A 20,421-nucleotide genomic window follows, 5' to 3' on the forward strand; every position below is an offset into this window, starting at 1 on the left:
ATCACTACTTCCAGGCCATAACTCTTCCAACATTGCTTTCTTGAGGTTCATCCCATCTATTCGTTTTCTCTTCTTCATTGTGGTCATCTAACAACCTACTGGTTAGTCAGTCTCTCTCCCTCTCTTTCTCTCTGTCATTCGCCGAATGTTGCCACTTGATTCTCTAACAAATCGGCCATCGTCCCAGACATCTTCAGTGTTCCTATCAACAAGAATCCATCTTGGGCACCTAATGTCCGGGTAGAGGAGTCTAAGAAAGCAGCATTTGAACAGCCTCAGCTGAATGAAACTTGTAGTTTTCTGGTGGTTTCTCAATATGAAATGGCTGCATTTGAACAGAAACTCAGCCTTGTGAGGTCCACGATAGAGTGTACGATGATTGCAGATGAGTAGAGTTTCAATAGATTTGAAATATTCCCAGCAGCAGACTTGGTCTCCAAGTATCTGAGATGGGGAGACTTCTAGGAAAGAGCATTTAAGCCAGAGTTGCAACAGACTGAGTCTAGGCTTATCTGGCTTGGTGGTACTGTATTCACATCAATTCTATTACAAAGATACTGTCCTCTTAAAGTTTCATGATGTTGATAAGTAAAAAATATTATTTCAACAAATATTTCCTGAGAACCTACCATGTGGTAGGTACTGTCGCAGGAGCCGAGTAAAGAAGAAAATAATGATAATCCCTTACCCCATTGCTTAAATCAGTTCATAAAGATTTAACACAAATAATTCATATGTCAAGTTAAAATAATGATACTTCAGAGGGTTGTTGTGTGTTTTAAATGAGATGATTCATATCATGCTAATAGCTCAATAAATGGTGAGTAAATGGAAAGGGGTGGGGCTACTAAGAACTCCTCTGCACCTCCCAAGTGTAACCACCAGGTGTCAGCCTCCCCTAGCTAAACCCTACTAGGCCAAGGGTGACCCGGTTGTCTAACCTCTCCAAACACCAGAGGAAGAAGCAAAGGACCTTGGTGAGACTATTCGCCCCTCCCTGAGTCCTGATCAGAGCTACTTAGGTGCAGACAACTCTTACTACCAATATTAGGTGAGAACATGTGTGCCTACAGAGTGAACCCACGCTCTAGCATCCTGCCCTCTCCTTAGGCACCACAATTTGGAAATGACCAAGATCCAGTCAGGGAGAAGCAGATAAGGGACATTCATGAGCAAAGCAAAGCAGATTCAGGAAGAGGGCAGGGAGAGAAGGAAGTAGGAGGTAGAAAGAAGACACTGAGAGAGAGAGAAAGATAAAACTTTCTTAGTCACCTCTCCACCAGGGCCTCACCCAAAGCTTTGCAAAAGCCCTCCCATTTAAGCCACCAGCAACCTGAAACCCCCACCTCCCAGGCTCCTGCCACACGTCAAATCCCTTTTTAATCCTTGTAATCCCACTGATTCTCTAGCTGGCTTTCTCCTGGATATATTTCAGAGAGGGGTTTTAGAGTCCCTGGCAAAGAACTCCTCATTCTTTTTTAGCCCATGTAATTTCTACTTTGTATCTGAGCTGCCATATTTTCCAGACTCCTCATTAGAAGCTATATTTCCATTTTTTGAAAGATGCCTTTTCCCCCCTTACAATAGCCCCTTTGACTTTGCCAACTAACCAAGCAGCATATTTTATTTCCCAAGTGCCTAGTATTTTTGATCATTGGCATACATTTTTTTTTTCAGGTTTCCAATACGGTATGTTTAAAATAGTCCACAGGCTTCCTGTGGGTTATTGACTTTTTGAACGTTAGTCTTAATTTTTCCTAATGTCTCGTAACATGCAGCATACCCAAACAGGAACGGGCCTTGTTCAGACACCATCCTGAAGTAGAACTATTGACTTGGTGTGCTCTCTCTGGACAGAAATCTAGCTGCAACTGTTATTTAGGCCCAACCACCAGTTAAGAGCTCTTTCCTTAACATAGAAAGAGAGCTTCACTCAGGAATGTCTAAAGAAAACCCAAAGAATTAATTGAGAAAATGGAGCCTACACTCTAGAAAGGACAAAATAATAAAAAGTAGAGCATACTGCAATTAACATAGAAGCCAAACTTATGAACTACCACTAATCCCTTCTCTCCCTTAACAGAGTGTGGCGAAGGGAAGTGAATCCATTTCTAGGACAACATAAGGGTTCTAGGAACTAATCTAATATAGCCAGTTACCTAAAAGATCTGAACTTAGATTTCCTCCAAATCATGATCGATCCAGGTCAATGCCACATCACGCGAGAGAGGCCTGAGTCTTTGCATTCACCCAAGGCCACGGCTGCTACTGTTTCGTTTTTTTTTTTTTTTTTTTTTTTTAATTTATTTTTGGGACAGAGAGAGACAGAGCATGAACGGGGGAGGAGCAGAGAGAGAGGGAGACACAGAATCGGAAACAGGCTCCAGGCTCCGAGCCATCAGCCCAGAGCCCGACGCGGGGCTCGAACTCACGGACCGCGAGATCGTGACCTGGCTGAAGTCGGACGCTTAACCGACTGCGCCACCCAGGCGCCCCCGCTACTGTTTCTATCCACTGTCAACAGAGAAATAGCCTTATCGTGGCAATGGCTCTTCCATGGTGACATTACGCATTTCCACACAGGCAAAGGCTTGAACTATCTCTGAGTTTTGGCAGAATGCCTTGTGATCCTCCTGAAACACAAGAGCACTGGAGTTCCGTAAGGAACTACTATGAGGTCATCTCCCACTCATCTCCCTATCTTCCCTGGGAGGCTGTCATGAGACCGTTTCTCATCACCTCCCCGGTTCTGACAGCATAGGAAGCTTTCTGTCCTGTGTCTTCAGAATAGAGCTGCAGACTATAAAACCCCTCAGTGGCAGCCCAGAATGGGCTCCTTAGCAATGTTGAAACACTGTTGTTTCGGGGTTGTCCTTTTTAGTGTGTGCAACAAGGATCTTGGGGAGCAGGCACCTTAGGCTTTTTCTTCTTTTTGCTGTGTGCTTAAGTAATAAAATGTCTAAGTCTAGAAGTCGCTCACTGTATCTTTCCCAGCCAAATCACTCAGGCCTTGGTCTTGCCTTGTCTCACGTGTAAGCTTGACAAGCCTTGAGCCACTCCACACAACCAAGCTGTGATTGCATCCGAAGCGCGATGGGTTGAGGCTACAGCTGATTCCATTGACAAGGTCTCCATCCTTCTACCTAGTGGAAGCTGTTGCCATTTCTGACACTAAGTGAGGGGCCTAGAAACCGATCGGTTCCTCTTCTTTTTAAATGTTGCAAATGCAAACGTAAGGACATCCCACAAAGCAATTTGCCTGGGCTCTTCAAAAAAGTCCATGTCCGGAAAGGCACAAAAAAAGGCTGTGGAGCTTTACTGAATGAAGTGACAACTATATACAATCTGTGACACTTCAGTGGACTCTAGATGCAGTTCTAAACACTTCTAAAGCCCATTATTACAATAATTAGAGATATTTGAATCTGGATTATAAATCAGACAATAACATTGTAACAAATGTTAAAACGTCCTGAGCGGGATCGTTGTATTGTGGTTGGGTAGAAGAATCCTTTTCCTTTAGGAAATGGACGCTGAAGTATTCGGGGATTACATGCGATTTACTCTCAAATGATTCAGGGAAAAAGTGTATATTTACACATGGAGAGATAAAGCAAATGTGGCAACCTGCTAACAATTGATAAAGGGTGGGGCGCCTGGGTGGCTCGCTCGGTTGAGCATTCCACTTGGGCTCCGGTCATGACCTCACCCCGCGTCAGGCTTGCTGCTGTCAGGGCAGACCCCACTTCGGATCTTCTGTTCCCCTCCCTCTGCCCCTCCCCTGCTCACGCTGTGTCTCTCTCTGTCTCTCAAAAATGAATAAACGTTTAAAAAAATTTTTTAATTAAAAAAACATACAGTGAAGTTTAAAAAATTGTGCAGTGAATTCAGTCGGTGGCTTTATGAGCATTTTGTCATATTTGTTTGATCGCGTATCTGTCCATCCCTCCATCCATAATTGAATTCATCATATTCTGTTATGTATTTCCAAGTAAATTAAAAACATCTTTAAACTTCACCTCTAGGGGCGCCTGGGTGGCTCAGTCGGTTAAGTGTCCGACTTCGGCTCAGGTCATGATCTCATGGTTCATGAGTTCGAGCCCCGCATCGGGCTCTGGGCTGACGGCTCAGAGCCTGGAGCCTGCTTCCGATTCTGTGTCTCCCTCTCTCTCTGACCCTCCCCCCCGTTCATGCTCTGTCTCTCTCTGTCTCAAAAATAAATAAATGTTAAAAAAATAAAATAAAATAAAAATAAACTTCACCTCTAAACACTTCGGCATACATATCGTCTGCAAGAGTTAAACATTCGCTTACAAATTTTTAAGGTAAAATGTATACACAGGACTATCTATTCAGAGTTCTAACAAATGCATACACACTTGTGTAATGTAAACCTCCGTAAAAATATAGAACATTACCACCCCCCCTTTAAAAGTTCCCTATTTCCCCTCCAGTTCAACCCCTGCTCCCACTTCCACCTGGTAACCACTGTTTTGATTTTTTTCCATGATAGATTAGTTTTGTCTCTTCTAGATACAGTATGTACTCTTTTGGGGGACAATTGCTTTGACTCAGCATAATGTTTCCGAGATTAATACAGGTTGTTGCCTCTATCATTAGTTTGTTCCTTTTTTTTTTTTTTAACGTTTATTTATTTTTGAGACAGGGAGAGACAGAGCATGAACGGGGGACGGTCAGAGAGAGAGGGAGACACAGAATCGGAAGCAGGCTCCAGGCTCTGACCTGTCAGCACAGAGCCGGACGCGGGGCTCGAACTCACGGACCGCGAGATCATGACCTGAGCCGAAGTCGGACGCTCAACCGACTGAGCCACCCAGGCGCCCCTAGTTTGTTCCTTTTTATTGCTGAGTAAAATTCCATTGTATGAATATGCCACGGTTTGTTTATCCATTTTTCTGGTGTCTTTTCAGTTTGGGGCTATTATGAATAAGGCTGCTATGAACATTCTTGTCGAGTTTTTTTTGTGGACATGTATTTTCATCTCTCTTGGGTTCTTATTGTTTTAATCTGCATGTCTCTGATTACTAGTGAAATTGAACATAATTTCATATGAGACATGTTTTATTGTATATATTATCTACTTCTATCTTTAGTTAATTTTTCTGTTAAGCTGTTTGTCTTTCATCTGCTTTTCTTTAAGAAGCAGCTCTTTTTATTCTGCATGCTCATCGCATATCTCTTACATGATGTAAATATCTTGTCTCTTCTCTTTGTTTATGGTGTTTATTCTTCTGCAGAGGTTTTCATTTTTAACACAGTCAAATTTACTCATTGTTTTGTTTTACAGTCATACTTTATGCACCCTATCCAGGACAGTGATCTTCGGTCTAGGGTACATATTCCCTGAAGGTATGTGAAGACTTTTAAGGTGTTTACAAGTATGGACAGCTTTGAAGATCCTCCATTTTCATATCTATTCTTTCCTGAAAGTGAAATCTTTCTTTTTAAAACATTTTTTAACATTTATTTATTATTGAGACACACAGAGAGACAGAGTGCGAGCAAAGGAGGGGCAGACAGAGAGGGAGACACAGAATCCGAAGCAGGCTCCAGGCTCTGAGCCGTCAGCCCAGAGCCCGAGGCGGGGCTCGAACCCACGGACTGCGAGTTCATTACCTGAGCCGAAGTCGGACGCTCAACCGACTGAGCCACCCAGGTGCCCCAAAAGTGAAATATTTCAGAATGCCTGTGTGGTGGCTTCATTCTGGGTCTCCTTTTCCACCTTTCCTTTCACAAATGCCTGTATCCCTTTTCCCCAGTCTGAATCTTAGTATTGTTCATTCCGCTAAGTATGAAACCTCTGGTGAGCCAAACGAGGGAGCAAATCAAGACATTGGTGTTAGAAGTGTACGTACTGGTAGAACTAGAGTGCGTTATCCAAATGAAATAAGTCAGAGAAAGACAAATATCACATGATTTCACTCCTATGTGGAATTTAAGAAACACAACAGAGGGGCGCCTGGGTGGCACAGTCGGTTAAGCGTCCGACTTCGGCTCAGGTCACGATCTCGCGGTCCGTGAGTTCGAGCCCCGCGTCGGGCTCTGGGCCGACGGCTCGGAGCCTGGAGCCTGCTTCCGATTCTGTGTCTCCCTCTCTCTCGGCCCCTCCCCCGTTCATGCTCTGTCTCTCTCTGTCCCCAAAATAAATAAAAAGCGTTGAAAAAAAAAATTTTTTAAAAAAGAAACACAACAGAGGAACACGGGGGAAAGGAAGGAAGAGTAAGATAAAAATAGGGAGACAAACCATAAGAGAGTCTTAAATACGGAGAACAAGCTGAGGGTTGCTGGAGGGAGGTGGGTGAGGGATGGGATGGGCCACATGGGTGATGGGCATTGAGGAGGGCCCTTGTTGGGATGAGCACCGGCGGTTATCGGTAAGTGATGAATCTCTAAATTCTATTCCTGAAATCATGATTACACTATATGTTAACTAACTTGGATTTAAATAAGAAAAAAGTTTGAAGTGTACATACTGTACATTAAATTATAGAACAGGGAAAATGAATTCCCAGAGAAAACAATCAGAATAGTGGTCGCTTCTGGGGTGAGAATGAAGATTGTTTCAAATGAAAGAAAACGAGAGTAAATAACATGCATGTTAAAGTTTTCGGGAGTGAAGTGTACTAATGTCTGAAACTTACTTTAAGATGCATAAACACATACGATGCGTTGATATGCGTTGGTATAGGGGCCCAGAGCAGGCTGCCCCAAGATGGGCCACTTTGGCATAAAGATTATTTCAAGTTAAAAGTAACCAAAATCCAGGAGAAGCAGGAAAAGCTTCTGCCTCCGCCAAAACTGCCTAATTTTACGTGGGAAAGGGGAGCCTCTACCAGGAAAAGAGCTATCAACAGAGACTCCCCTTTACCTAAGCAACTTACCTGCATAATAGAATGACCTTGTTTTTCCAAACATCTCCTTTCACCTTCCTGCTAATGGCCTTCTCCCCTTTGTATCTTCAGCCCCTACCCTCTCCTTAGTTCATGTAAGCTTCATGTCACCCCACTGTCTTTGGAATCTCTGTCGAGTGTAGATTTACCATATGTACGTCTATTCAGTTTGGTTTTCTCCTGTCAATCTGTCTCATGACAATTTGATTCTAAGTCCACTTAGAAAGACTAGAGGGCAGAGTAAGGTCTTCCTCCCTGACAATGGATAGAGGGACAGGTAGATGGAAAAGGGTATTAAAGGGAACATAGTAAAATACTAATTGTAGAATCCAGGTGTCAAGGATATGGACATGTGTGTACAATTCAATCAATTTCTCTACTTGTTTAAAACCTACTGATGCTGAGGAAGCCTCTGCTGGTCAAACTCTCCCGTCTTTTTGTGCTTCTGAGAGACAGGTCCATGAGAAGAAAGCAATGAGAGCTTTGGTAAGAAATCCTGAAGCTGGCAGTGCCTTATTTCATCCAGGCAGCAATTTCATGGCAAGACTCAGCTTCATCTATCTTAGAATTCGAATTCAGAAATGAGATAGTTGTTACAAGGAATGCATTAACACGTTTATATTTGAATTGAAAAGCAAAAGTCTGACTTTTTAAAACAAAATAAGTATTTGACTTTTGTTGTTGATGAATAGGACTGACTGCCAGTTAGATTATACAGTGGGGCATTTTCCATAAACTGAATAAACTCACATCAGCAGCTCCAAAAACTTTTGATGAAAATATATTCAAGGGACGAGATAAAATAGAAGCATTTATTTTAAAATATTATATTGGCCCAACAAAACTAAAAGGCAACCAACGGAATGGGAAAAGATATTTGCAAATGACATATCGGACAAAGGGCTAGTATCCAAAATCTATAAAGAGCTCACCAAACTGCACACCTGAAAAACAAATAACCCAGTGAAGAAATGGGCAGAGAACATGAATAGACACTTCTCTAAAGAAGACATCCGGATGGCCAACAGGCACATGAAAAGATGCTCAACGTCGCTCCTCATCAGGGAAATACAAATCAAAACCACACTCAGATATCACCTCACGCCCGTCAGAGTGGCCAAAATGAACAAATCGGGAGACTATAGATGCTGGAGAGGATGTGGAGAAACGGGAACCCTCTTGCACTGTTGGTGGGAATGCAAATTGGTGCAGCCGCTCTGGAAAGCAGTGTGGAGGTTCCTCAGAAAATTAAAAATAGACCTACCCTATGACCCGGCAATAGCACTGCTAGGAATTTACCCAAGGGATACAGGAGTACTGATGCATAGGGGCACTTGTACCCCAATGTTTATAGCAGCACTCTCAACAATAGCCAAATTATGGAAGGAGCCTAAATGTCCATCAACTGATGAATGGATAAATTGTGGTTTATATACACAACGGAGTACTACGTGGCAATGAGAAAGAATGAAATATGGCCCTTTGTAGCAACGTGGATGGAACTGGAGAGTGTGATGCTAAGTGAAATAAGCCAGACAGAGAAAGACAGATACCATATGTTTTCACTCTTATGTGGATCCTGAGAAACTTAACAGAAACCCATGGAGGAGGGGAAGGAAAAAAAAAAAAAAAAGAGGTTAGAGTGGGAGAGAGCCAAAGCATAAGAGACTCTTAAAAACTGAGAACAAACTGAGGGTTGATGGGGGGTGGGAGGGAGGGGAGGGTGGGTGATGGGTATTGAGGAGGGCACCTGTTGGGATGAGCACTGGGTGTTGTATGGAAACCAATTTGACAATAAATTTCATATATTGAAAAAAATATATTATATTGGCAAATATTCAAATTAACAGTATTTTTTATTTTCCCAACCCTTTCTGAGTATATCAGATTAAATAAGTTACCCGTTAATGAAAAAGTAAAGAAATATAATTACTAGTCATCTAAAAAGGCTTTTGGGTATCATTCCTAGAAGCTGAGAAAGTGAATGACTCTAGTGAATGAGTAACAAATCCTTTTGCCAGTCAGGTGGTTTCCAATCTTTTGCTTTCAACAAATTTGAAGGAAAATCTAATCCGGTAGCCAGACAATAGATCATAAAATGACATTTCTGATGGATTGCCATGTGAGTTTTGGCAAAGAACTCAGAAAGAGTTCAGATAATTAAATTACAATGTTATTACAATACCATTTATATTTTCATATTCTTATATGTGTGAGCAAATTTCTCGGTGCACATATCCAATCAGATAAAAACAGAAATAGAATTGAACCTAAACTCTCATTCCAGCAACAGGTTGTATCCATCCCTCCATACACGGGAGGGGGAAAATATCCAGCTCATTCAAGGATGCATTTCTAATAACATATGACTTTTTAAGTTTTCCATTCACTTATCAATGTATAAAATATTTATGTTTTGAGCAATTTTATACCAATTTATGAATAACTCAATCTAAAGAAATGTTTTAATAGCTAAAAATATGTCGATAGGACATTTCCTTAAAAAAATGTTTTATATTCACAGTTCTGCTGCAAAGAAATATGATAGGGTGATCAATAAAAGACTTTGAAGTATAAAATATATCACATTAACATAAAATTCTATGGTGGAAGTGGAATGGATAAATGAATTAAAGACAAAAATAGATATAAATTTTCTGGCTCCTACAGAAGAGCTTTTTCCTTTAATTTTCAAGTGGATGACAGTGGGTACCAAACCACTATGGTATTTAAAATTCAGTCAAACTAATGATAGATTTGGTTTTTATGCCAACATTTATAATACATTGGAGGGGCACCTGGCTGGCTCAGTCGGTGGAGTGTGAGGCTCTTGATCTCAGGGATGTGTGAGTTCAAGCCCCACGTTGGGTATAGAAATTCCTTTAAAAAATGCAATCTTTATAATATACTGGAAATTACATCCTTTGTAATTAACTTATAATGAAAACCTTTTTATGTCACATGAAACATATGAAAGTGGATCCATAATTTTTCAAGATTCTTCTAGAGACATTAGAGCAAAAAGCATGAACACCACTAGTCTAAGAAATCATTTTCTACCCTATGATGAAATTGTACTCTCTTGTATTTTCTTTAAAAATGTTGAAGTTTTGCCTTTCACATTTCTATCTGTAATCAACCTGGAATTGATTTCCCCAAAACATAGCCCAGATAGACACAGCACCAGAATCAGCTGGAGACTGTGGGGAAGCTTTACATTTCCCCAAAACATAACCTAGTTTTACTGACTCTGAATCACACAGCCGCCGGGGGCGGGGGGGTGGGGGGGGGAGGGGGAGTGTCCAAGAATGAGTAGCATTACAAAGGTGGTTCTGGTGATTCTGGTGATTCTGGGTCACCATCAGGTTTGGGAACCACTGCCTTATATGATAGAGGCCAAATGATCGAATGTGCCACGCAAGGTTTTATGGACTAGATCGTACCCTCCTCCAAATTCACGTTGAAGTCCCAATCCACAGTACCTCAGAATGTGACTGTAGTTGCAGATAAGGCCTTTGAAGAGGTAATTAAGTTAAAATGAGGTGATGAGGGTGTGCCCTAATCCAATATGACAGCTGTCTTCATCAAGGAGAGGAGATTAGGATAGGGACACAACAAGAGGAAAGACCATGTAAATTTAGACACACAGAGAAGACAGCCATCTGCAAGCCAAGAGGACAGACCTCGAAAGAACGGTGACCCTGCCAACACCTTGATCTCAGACTTGCAGCCTCCAGAACCATGAGAAAATAAATTTCTGCTGTGTGAGTCACCCAGTCTGTGGTATTTTGTTATGGCAGCTAAAGTAGACTAATACACAAGGATTTCATCTGGGCCCTGACTACCTCTCTAGAGCCTCAGCTCTCTGTCAGGCTCCATCCATCCCCATATCACCACCTACCCTCACCTCCGCCTTACTAGTTTTGAGACCTTGGACCGCCTAACCTTTCTGTCCCCAGGTTTCTTACCTGTCAAATGGGGATAATAACATTACCTTCCTAGAGTTGCACGATGATTAAATGTGGTCATCTGTGTAATGCATTTAACACAGTGTGAACATACAAAACACTCAATAAATACTAGCAGGTACGGTCCGGCCATAAGGCGTTAACTGCCATTCTCCAACTACACGCTGTTTTGCTCCACTTCCATGAGTTAGCACATGCTACCATGTCTGATTAGAATGACTTTCTCCCACTGTGTCACCTAGCTAACTCTCGGTTGTCCCTTTCAAGACTGAAGTCCCGTGTAGAGCCAGCTCTCATCCACTCTCCGCCATCTGAAGCTCTTCTCTAGACTCCCACATCTCCCAGTGCTTGCCTCTACCAAATGAGAAGCCATCGCAGGGTTTAAGGTGGAGGAGTGACCTGATCTGGCTCGAGTACCTACCATATACCAGGCACCATCTCAGGTTCTGAGTCAAGACAAGAATAAAAATAACAAAGAACACTTAGCATATAGGGTTACTGAGAGGATTATGAGAGACAAACTATGCCAAGCACTTAAGACAGTGCCTGGCATATGGTAAACACTCAGTAAATGCTAACAATTATTATCTATGTATATTCAGGACACTTCCTTGCATCCTTTGACATCTGTGGCCTTTTGTTCATAGTTTTCCTCCCTAAACACAAATCCCACAACCATCCTGGGCGACGATCCCTCCAACATGCTAGCCTCTCTCCTGGACCTCAACTCCAGTAACATTTATCTCCACCCTACTCCAGACACACCATGACAACATCCTGACCTTGATATTGTTGTTGGGTTTTTGCAGAGCGAATACACTGTGTATAACCATAGGAATAGATTCGTATATAGAAAGCCCAGGTGGAATTTTCCATTAGCTTAAGTTGAGAGCGCACTCTTCTATCTCTACCACAAACAGGCAAGTCACTTCTGAATGACTGAGTCCTGGAAGATAAAGGCAAAGGAAAAAAGGGAGGGCTGGCTGGAGATGCAAGTTTTGCTGGCGCGAGATAAGGCCAGGCGTCTCTATGACTGCTCAAAGACAGGAAATTACAGCCGCAGTCTTTCTGGCAGCAAGGAGGCAGTGAGAGGCTAGCGATCCGGTCACCCGAGCAAAAGTCAGAAGACTGCAGGGCAGGTGCTGCTGATAGACACTGTTCAGCACGACTGACCTTCACAGAGGCTGTTCTGTGATGAGTCAAGGGTAATCCTATGCAGGTGTGTACCCCTGCCTGCCAGAAGAAGGTACATGAAACTGATGGCTCCGAGGGTAACGCCCACACGTCAGGGCTCAGCCTACCTTCCTTCACTCAGAACAACTCTGTTCTTTATTTAGTTGGACTTTGACTTAAACTGCCTTTGCAAAAAAGTGTTATAGTGCTAAACCTTGGCTGTTCTTCTCCGCAGATAACTACACATTTTACTTTCCCCAGAATCCAGCTGCCATTGAGGTGTGTGGTGGCTACCCCCAAAATTTGTCTCTGCTTACCGCGTCTCATTGCTTTCAGCCTCTAAGGACGCATCCTTTTTCCTACTCAGGGCTAATGCCACTACTCATGCTTGATTCCATCTCCTTTTCATTTCTGCTGAGTATTTATGCCAACAATTTTCCTTTCTCCGTATTAAATTGCTGTTTGGGATACTTGGCAATTGTTGAACATTGGCAGTTTCACGTGGTTCATGCTAATATACCTTTGTTCTTTCCCTCTCTAAATGTTCCTTCTTCTCAACCAAAAATAATTACAACAAAACATCAACCTCTCTATAGATTGTGTTTTTCGTTTTTTTTTTAATGTTTTTTAAGGTTTTAATGTTTATTTTATTTTTGAGAGACAGAGACAGAGTGCGAGAGAGAGAGGGACACACAGAATTGGAAACAGTCTCCAGGCTCTGAGCTGTCAGCACAGAGCCTGACACAGGGGGTCGAATTCACACGCCCGAGCCATGAGATCATTACTTGAGCCAAAGTCAGCCCTCAACCAACTGAGCCACCCAGGCACCCCAATGTTTATTTATTTTTGACAGAGAGGGAGAATGAGGGCAAGTGGGGAGGGGCAGAGAGAGAGGGAGACAGGCTCCGAAGTGGGCTCTGTGCTGACAGCAGAGAGCCCAATGTGGGGCTTGAACTCATGAACTGTGAGATCATGATCTGAGCAGAAGTCGGACACTTAACCAACTGAGCCACCCAGGCACCCCTAGATTGTGTTTCTCTAACTTCACACCTCTATGTGTCCCTTTGTATAAAACCTAAATACCATACTCCAGATGTATCTGCCTTTGCTATTCATATCTCCCAACTGACAATTCACCTAAGGGTCTGGCATGTTTATGAAATTTTTATTCACTCATTCAACAAATATCTTCTGAGTACCTAACTGTGCCAGACACTGTTCTAAGTACTTGGGATAGATCAGTGAACAAAATAAAAATTCCTGTCCTCTTGGAGCTTATAGCATAGTAGGGGATGGAAGGAGGAGACATACAATAAATAAACACCATAAAGAAAATAACCATATAGTATGTTAGAAAGTGATAGATGCCATGCAGAAGGGGGGAAGTAGAACAGAGAAAGGACATTGAGAGTGCTATGAGAGAAGTTGTAATTTCAAATATGGTGGTCATGGTAGGCTTTATTGAGAAGGTGACAATTAAGCAAAGGCTTGAAGGAGGTGAAGGACAAGCCATGAAGATATCTGGGGGAAGTGTTCCAGGCAGAGTGAACAAGTGCAAAGGCCCTGAGGCAGGACAACCTAAAGATTAAGGGAAAAGAATAGGAAATGAAGACATAAAGGTAAGAAGGACCGTGATTGTGTAGAGCCTTTGTATTAATTATTTACTGTCGGGTAACAAATTGCTCTAAAATTGAGCTATTGGGGGCACCTGGGTGGCTCAGTTGGTTAAGCGTCCAACTCTTGGTTTCAGCTCAGGTCATGATCTCATAGTTTATGAGTTCGAGCCCCACATCGGGCTCTGTGCTGACAGTTTGTTTCACAAACTTGGGCAAGCCACCTAATCTCTCTAAACCTCAGTGTTTTCATCTGTGAAATGGAAATAATGCTAGATACATATTTCATAAGATTGCTGTGAGAATTAAATGAGATAACTATGGTGCCTGGGTGGCTCAGTCGGTTAAGCTCAGTCGGTTAAGCAGTGGACTCTTGATTTCCACTCAGGACGCAATCTCACGGTTTGTGAATTCCAGTCCCGCACTGGGCTCTGTGATGACTGCAGAGTCTGCTAGGGATTCTGTCTTCCTCTCTCTCTCAAGAATAAATAAACATTAAAAAAAATAAATGAGATAACTATTTTCTTGCAATTGCTATTACACAATATGTCAGATGTGAGATTCCCAGAGCTATGACAGTAAGAGAGGATCAGAGGGGCTAATATTTAGCAAAAGCCTAACAACCAAAAAGAAGTCTCTCCTCTCTTCTCCCTCCAAGTTCCCTTCTCAAGAAGGGCAGCATGATTTCAGGTGGCAGGTGATAATTACAACCTTCCTCTTACAATGAAATATTCTCATTCAGAACCTCTCATCTCACTATGCTAACATATAAGGGAGCCCAAGTTTGTGAAACAAAAAATCATTTGTCTGTTTGACAATCTTACAGCATATCTGAAATAAATCCAAGATAGATCAGCATTTTATGTACCAGATTTCCTGTTTCCCTGCCTTCTGCTTCTTCCCTATTCATTTACTCTTCCTTAATCTCCCATTCCCCTTCCTGTCCCGACTGAGTGTCTTCAATTCTTTTTTCCTTTTACCCTTGCCATCTAGGACGCAAACCATATATTTAAAAGAAAAATCTTTTAACATTTATTTACCCTTGAGAGACAGTGAGAGAGGGCGAGAAGCAGAGAAAGGGAGACCAGAATCTGAAGCAGCCTCCAGGCTCTTCATTTTCATATTTTTGAGAGACAGCGCGCGAGAGACAGAGTGCAAGCAGGAGAGAGAGAGAGAGAGAGAGAGACAAAATCCGAGGCAGGCTCCAGGCTCTGAGCTGTCAGCACAGAGCCCGACGTGAGGCTCAAACTCACAAAACCATGAGATCATGACCTGAGCCGAGGTCGGATGCTTAACCGACTGAACCATGCGCCCTGAACACGGACCGTATTCCAACCTCAGTTCCCTCACTTACTAGCTGCGTGCTAGTGGAAGTAGTTAATTCTCTCTGGATGTCAATTTCGTCTGTAAAATGGATTTAATAAGAGAGTGCCTATCTTACAGGGTTGCCAAAATCACAACAAAGAACACGTCACAAGCCTATCACAGTGCCTGGTCTATAGTAAGAAAACTCGTTCGCTCTCTTTTCATCCTTTTACCCCAATTCCCCTGCTGCTCAACCCTAGAGTCAGGCAGGTAAAAGCCGTGGGAAAAAACACCCCGAGGCTAAAGAGGAAACGCTTGAGCTGGGGGCGGGGACTGCGACGTGCCCACTGCGCAGGCGCGCCGGCCAGGTCAGGTTCGGGCTTCCAGCTGGGGGGGTGGGTGGGGGGGAAGAGGGCCACGATTGTCCTGGCAGCCCCGCTCCGGCCCAGGGAAGTGGCGGGACTTTGGCTGCGCCCCGGGAGGGCTCAGCGCTCTTCGAGGGACTTCGGGGCCCGAAGGGTAAGTTCGAAAATGGCGGAGGGCGAAGAAGGAGGGGCCTTGCAGGGCGGGGGGCTGGCCTCCCAGCGGGGGCAGCAAAAAGAAGCCTGCGAGGGGGCCCAGTGGCGCGGCCGGGGCTGTGAGACCGTCGGACCGTGGCCGGTGTCTCTTTGAGGCCCTGTCGCGGACGCGCCTCGGGTTCCCCGACTCGGGGCTCCTCTGGGAGATGGGCGGGCTGGTGGGTGCGCCTGAGGGAGACGAAGGGACTTCCGTTTCCTTCTAGGCTGGGGCCCGGCCGCCGAGCGGAGTTGGCATTTCCAGATTGGGGCTCGGGCCGCCCCTTCTCCAGGACCCTCCCCTCAGGACCGCGCCGGGCGCCGCGGGCGATCCGGGTTGACTCTCCTGGCGCGGTGGGTACTGCCCGTACGGGTTCCTACTTCTCCTCCTCCTCCTCCCCCTCCCCCTCCCCCTCCCCTCCCCGCGGGCCCCGCGCTGCGGGGGAGGGCGGGAAGGCCGCCCCTGCGCGGCGCGGGTGGCCCAGCCGCGGCTCCTTGCCCAGGTTCCCGGGAGCGCCGAAGGAAGGCGTGGGTGGGTGCGTGGCTTCGGGCGGGCCGGTGCCCTCCCAACCGCTGTGACCCCTAAGGTAAATCGAGTCAAAGAACTTTTTTTTTTTTTTTTTTTTTTTAATTATCAAAAGGGACCGCCCTCTCCCCACCCCCGAATCTGATGCGTGTGGCAGGTACGGAGCTGGGTGGAGTGTGCCTGCCGGGGGCTTATGAAGCAGAAAGAATAGGAACCGGAGAGCTTCCGGGAGAGGAAATTAGCTAGTAATTCTTTCCGATCTTTGCTGCCCTAGTCACCTCCCCAGCATATTCTGTGAGTAAAGCAAAATTCAGTCTAACTTTCAGTTTCATTTTATTAACTCCTTAATACACTTAATTGTTTTCGGGAAGAGGGGGAGTGGTTATTGCTGAAACTAAAACAGCCCCCTCCACCTCCAAAAAAAAAGAAAAATGTCAATCAAAGCTCTGTAAAAACCTGCCTATCCGATTTTAATAATCTACTACTTTGCTTTCAAATCGAATTCTGTCCCTAGGTCTGTCCCACTATGCCTCGGATGGCTAATGACACATAGAAATGTACTCTTGTAAGGAGTTTGCTGGAGGTTGCTATAGTGTTTCTTTCTTCTCTTTTTTTTACTTCACATTTCTTAAAACCAGTTCAATAGAACTGTTACAGACGGCCATCTTAGAACTATAACATTTCAGAGTTGGAAGGGATCTTAGTCCAACACTGATATTTTACAAAAGTAGAAAGTAAGGCACAGGAAGATTTCAAGGCTTGTCTAAGGCTACTCAACTACTTAGATTGGAACCCAGGTTGTCTGGCTCCTTGCTCACCGCTCTTTCTGCGCAACTGCTGCCCAGAGCCTCCAAGGAAGAAAATTAAATATTCAGTTCATTGCACACTTCTGAAGCGTATACACTTGGTACCATACAACTGTGCTACCACTTTCGATGTACGTATTTAACGTTTTATGAAGCCAGTGCTTGAGATATTTTTTCCCCACCATTCAAGAAGTGGCAGCAGTTTGGTTTAAAAAGATTTATACACACACGCATCTACATATTTGAATGGCCTCGGATAACTTCTTGAAGGGTACACAAGAAAAATGTTAACAGTGGCTACTTAAGGGAGGATGGAGAGGGGTGGGACGCTTTTGAATTTGCACGTGGCCTAATGTCCTGTTTGGATTTCTTACCATAAACAAGTATTTTATAATTACATACAATTTTTTAAATTTGCACACATATGTGTATATCAATAAAAATAAGTATTCACCCATTGTATGTATATATAGATATATACGTGTGTGTATTTATGTATCAGTGGTTTGTATTGTAAAATCCACCGTGGTTCCTGTCAGCCCAACTGGCAAAGCAGGCCCGACTATCAGATGCTCACATTTCTTGTTTTCTTCTGTTGCTCCTAATATAAGATGGTAAAAAGAATATATGGTACTAATATTTCTATATTTGTAGGAAATGTGCTAAGTTTTGATTATCGAATAATATGGCAAACTAACATTCAAGATAATTGTATTTGATGCAGTGAAAAAATATCTGAATATAGAATCTTTACGGATAAGAAATCATTTTAAAAAATTAAGATCGGAAGGATCCCTGGTGATTTGTAGTTCAGCTCTTTATTTTTTATGAGTACGTTAACTAGGACTCAAAAGAAGAAAAAGTGAATTGCCCAAGATTATGTATCTGATTATTGGCAGAGCTTGGACTAGGGTCTAGGTTCTAGTCCAGTGCCCCTTGTGCTATATTTGGAACTTTATTGCTTTCTAGTGCATTCAGTGACTCCAACTACACAGAAAAAAAAATGCTGAGTAAAGTTTAGGCCCATTTCAATAGATAAGAATTATTGTAATGTGCAAATTAATTTGTTCAGTGCTTGAAATATTCTACTGACGTGTTCCCCTTACATTTGGTTGTAAACATTAATCTGTTTAATAAATCCTTTATATTGTAAATGCTTACAGACAACAAATATGAAATTATGATATTTTACTGGTTTTGTTCTAATATTTAAAAGTCTGGTAGCTAGTGATAATGTGAGGGGTGGGAAGTTACGCTTTATAAAATAAACATTTATTGAGCACCTACTCTATGCCAGGGATTGCACTATGTGGTGCAGGGTTCCAAAGACAAATATGGCAAAATAGATGTCCTTGTTCTTTTGAGGCTGGGAGATTATCATGAGCTGTCAACTCTCCAGCTTTATCTGTGTGGTCTAATCTGGTAATAGTATTATAAAATGTAATCTGTAGCACAGTTTAAGGTCATTGGCAGTAGATTTGAAGAGACAAAAACAGTATTGGTAAAATAAGTTGATAATTGAATTGAACAAGTGCTCTTTTTCTTTTACTTTTTATTTAAGGGGGAAAAAAGAGCATGTATTGCTCACAAAATTTAAAAGTCCCAGGCTTCCAGCTTTTTACCAGTTCTTCCATTGCAATTACTGGGCAGCAAATATTGTTTTCGTGTCTTAGAGGTCACGTGGTACAATGAGAAGGGCCCTGGATTTGATGCCTGGGTTCTTGTCTTGGCTTTGTTTCCATTTAGCTGTGGGATTGTGAGCAAGTCACTACATATTTCTACATATTTCAGTGCCTACACATTTCTATTTTCTTCATAACTTTTTATGAATTAAATACCCCATTTAATTGGAAACAGAATATTGTGAATATTTTAAATTTTAAAGTAAATAGTTTCTTATAGAAAATTTATGAAATTCAGAATTGTATAAAGAATAAATATAATCCACATTCTTTTATGTTTATTTTTTTCATTTAGGCTCATATTGTGTGTAGATTGTCATAATCCTTTTTTCTCATTCAATATTCTGTATTGAACACTCCTATGTCATGAAAAGTCTTTTAAAATGTAGTGTTTATTTATCCTCCATATTATTCTATGTCCCAGTTTCTTCAGTTTTATAAAGTAACAGATTTGGGCTAGTTGATTTAAAAGATTCAAAACCTGTGATAGTAGTTTTTTTTAAACTGATTATCTCAGATCTTATCAAGGAAAAAAATCCCATGTAACAATTCCAAATCTGTTTGGAATAAATACTTAAAGTGAGAATGAATTAAGAACAAGGTGGAGGGGCGTCAGGGTGGCTCAGTCGGTCGATGGTGGTAGATTGTCGACTCTCGACTCTGGCTCAGGGATCTTGATTCGTGATCCCAGGGTTGTAGGGTCAAGCCCTGTGTCGGACTCTGTGCTGAGCTTGGAGCCTGCTTAGGATTCTCTCTTTACCTCTGCCCCTCTCCCCCACTCCAGTGCTCATACTCTCTCTCTTAAAAGAACAAGGTGGACAGATAAACCTTAATAATTTGTGAATTCTACTTTCATTTATCTTTTTCTGCCTTTCTGATTTGAATATTTTCATTTATTTTAAAATTTCAAGTGCTAAGACTTGAATTTCAATTTGTTGGAGATGTGAATGATATATGGGTCATTACTGTGTTGAAAGATGGCCTATTTTACCAACTTGGATGGGTATAGAATAGGTTGAAGAATAAGTTGGGCTTCTGGGCTTGAGATTCTGGGATTACCATAGTACAGAGGAGGGGAAATTTGCGGAAGCTCAGAAGTGCTCAGTAACTTGCCCAAGGTCCAAATAGCTATTAAGGTGCAGGGGTAGGATTTGGGTTCACATTTCTCTGATTCTAGTAGTGACGCTTTTCTTCCATTGCATGCTGTGTTTCAAAAGATGAAGATCTCTTAGACATTTTTTTTTGAGAGAGTGTGCACATGTGCAAGAGAGTTGGGGAGAGGAGAGGGAGAGGAAGAGAGGATCTCAAGCAGGCTCCAGGCCCCAGCAAGGAGCCTGATGCAGGACTTGATTTGACAACCTGATCCAAGGTCAAGAGTTGGACGCTTAAGTGACTGAGCCACCCAGGTGCCCCTTGGCTACACGTTTTTTGATGGTATCGCTTTGATCAAAATTGACTAATTTGGTATCTTTGGATAAATTGAGCTAAGGTGGGAAATGTTGAACTAGCACTTAGGAAATGGTTTTCAGCTTGAGGCAACCCAAACAGCACACCTTGAGCACCTTCTGCTTTGAGCTGAGCTCCAACATCAGTATGTTAACAGTGGCTGGCATGTAGCAAATGCGGGCCTGGTAAAAAAAATTGTTGACTGAATTCCTCTGCGTTGATAAAGAAATGTATTAGATGAAAAGGGAGAAAACTTCTAAGGCCTTCCAGATAATTTGAAATGAAGGACTTTTCATGCTCTGAGAAATTAACCAAAGCAGTCGTTGATAATTGTATTCGCCATAAGAATTTGAGGCCAAACTTATGAGTTGTGCTTTATGTTGCTGTGATTATACCTAATGGTAGGTTGTCCTTTGTGTGATAAAAGCATACTTTAT

The 20,421-nt window shown here is 42.6% G+C and overlaps 1 protein-coding gene across 3 annotated transcripts in view; it reads left to right on the forward strand.

Moving 5' to 3' along the window:
- Positions 1–15,359: 15,359 nt before the first annotated feature.
- Positions 15,360–20,421, forward strand: part of XIAP (X-linked inhibitor of apoptosis) — a 57,550-nt gene continuing 52,488 nt past the window's right edge. For 2 of the 3 annotated variants that reach the window (XM_058714353.1, XM_058714351.1), the window contains exons 1-2: positions 15,360–15,489; positions 15,752–15,878. The gene's annotated coding sequence lies outside the window, so the exon portion shown is untranslated. Of the gene's footprint in view, positions 15,490–15,751; positions 15,879–15,977; positions 16,112–20,421 lie in introns of those variants that run through there. The other variant, XM_058714352.1, reaches the window with a different exon arrangement.

This window comes from Neofelis nebulosa, chromosome X, assembly GCF_028018385.1.
Source record: "Neofelis nebulosa isolate mNeoNeb1 chromosome X, mNeoNeb1.pri, whole genome shotgun sequence".
NCBI lineage: Eukaryota > Metazoa > Chordata > Mammalia > Carnivora > Felidae > Neofelis > Neofelis nebulosa.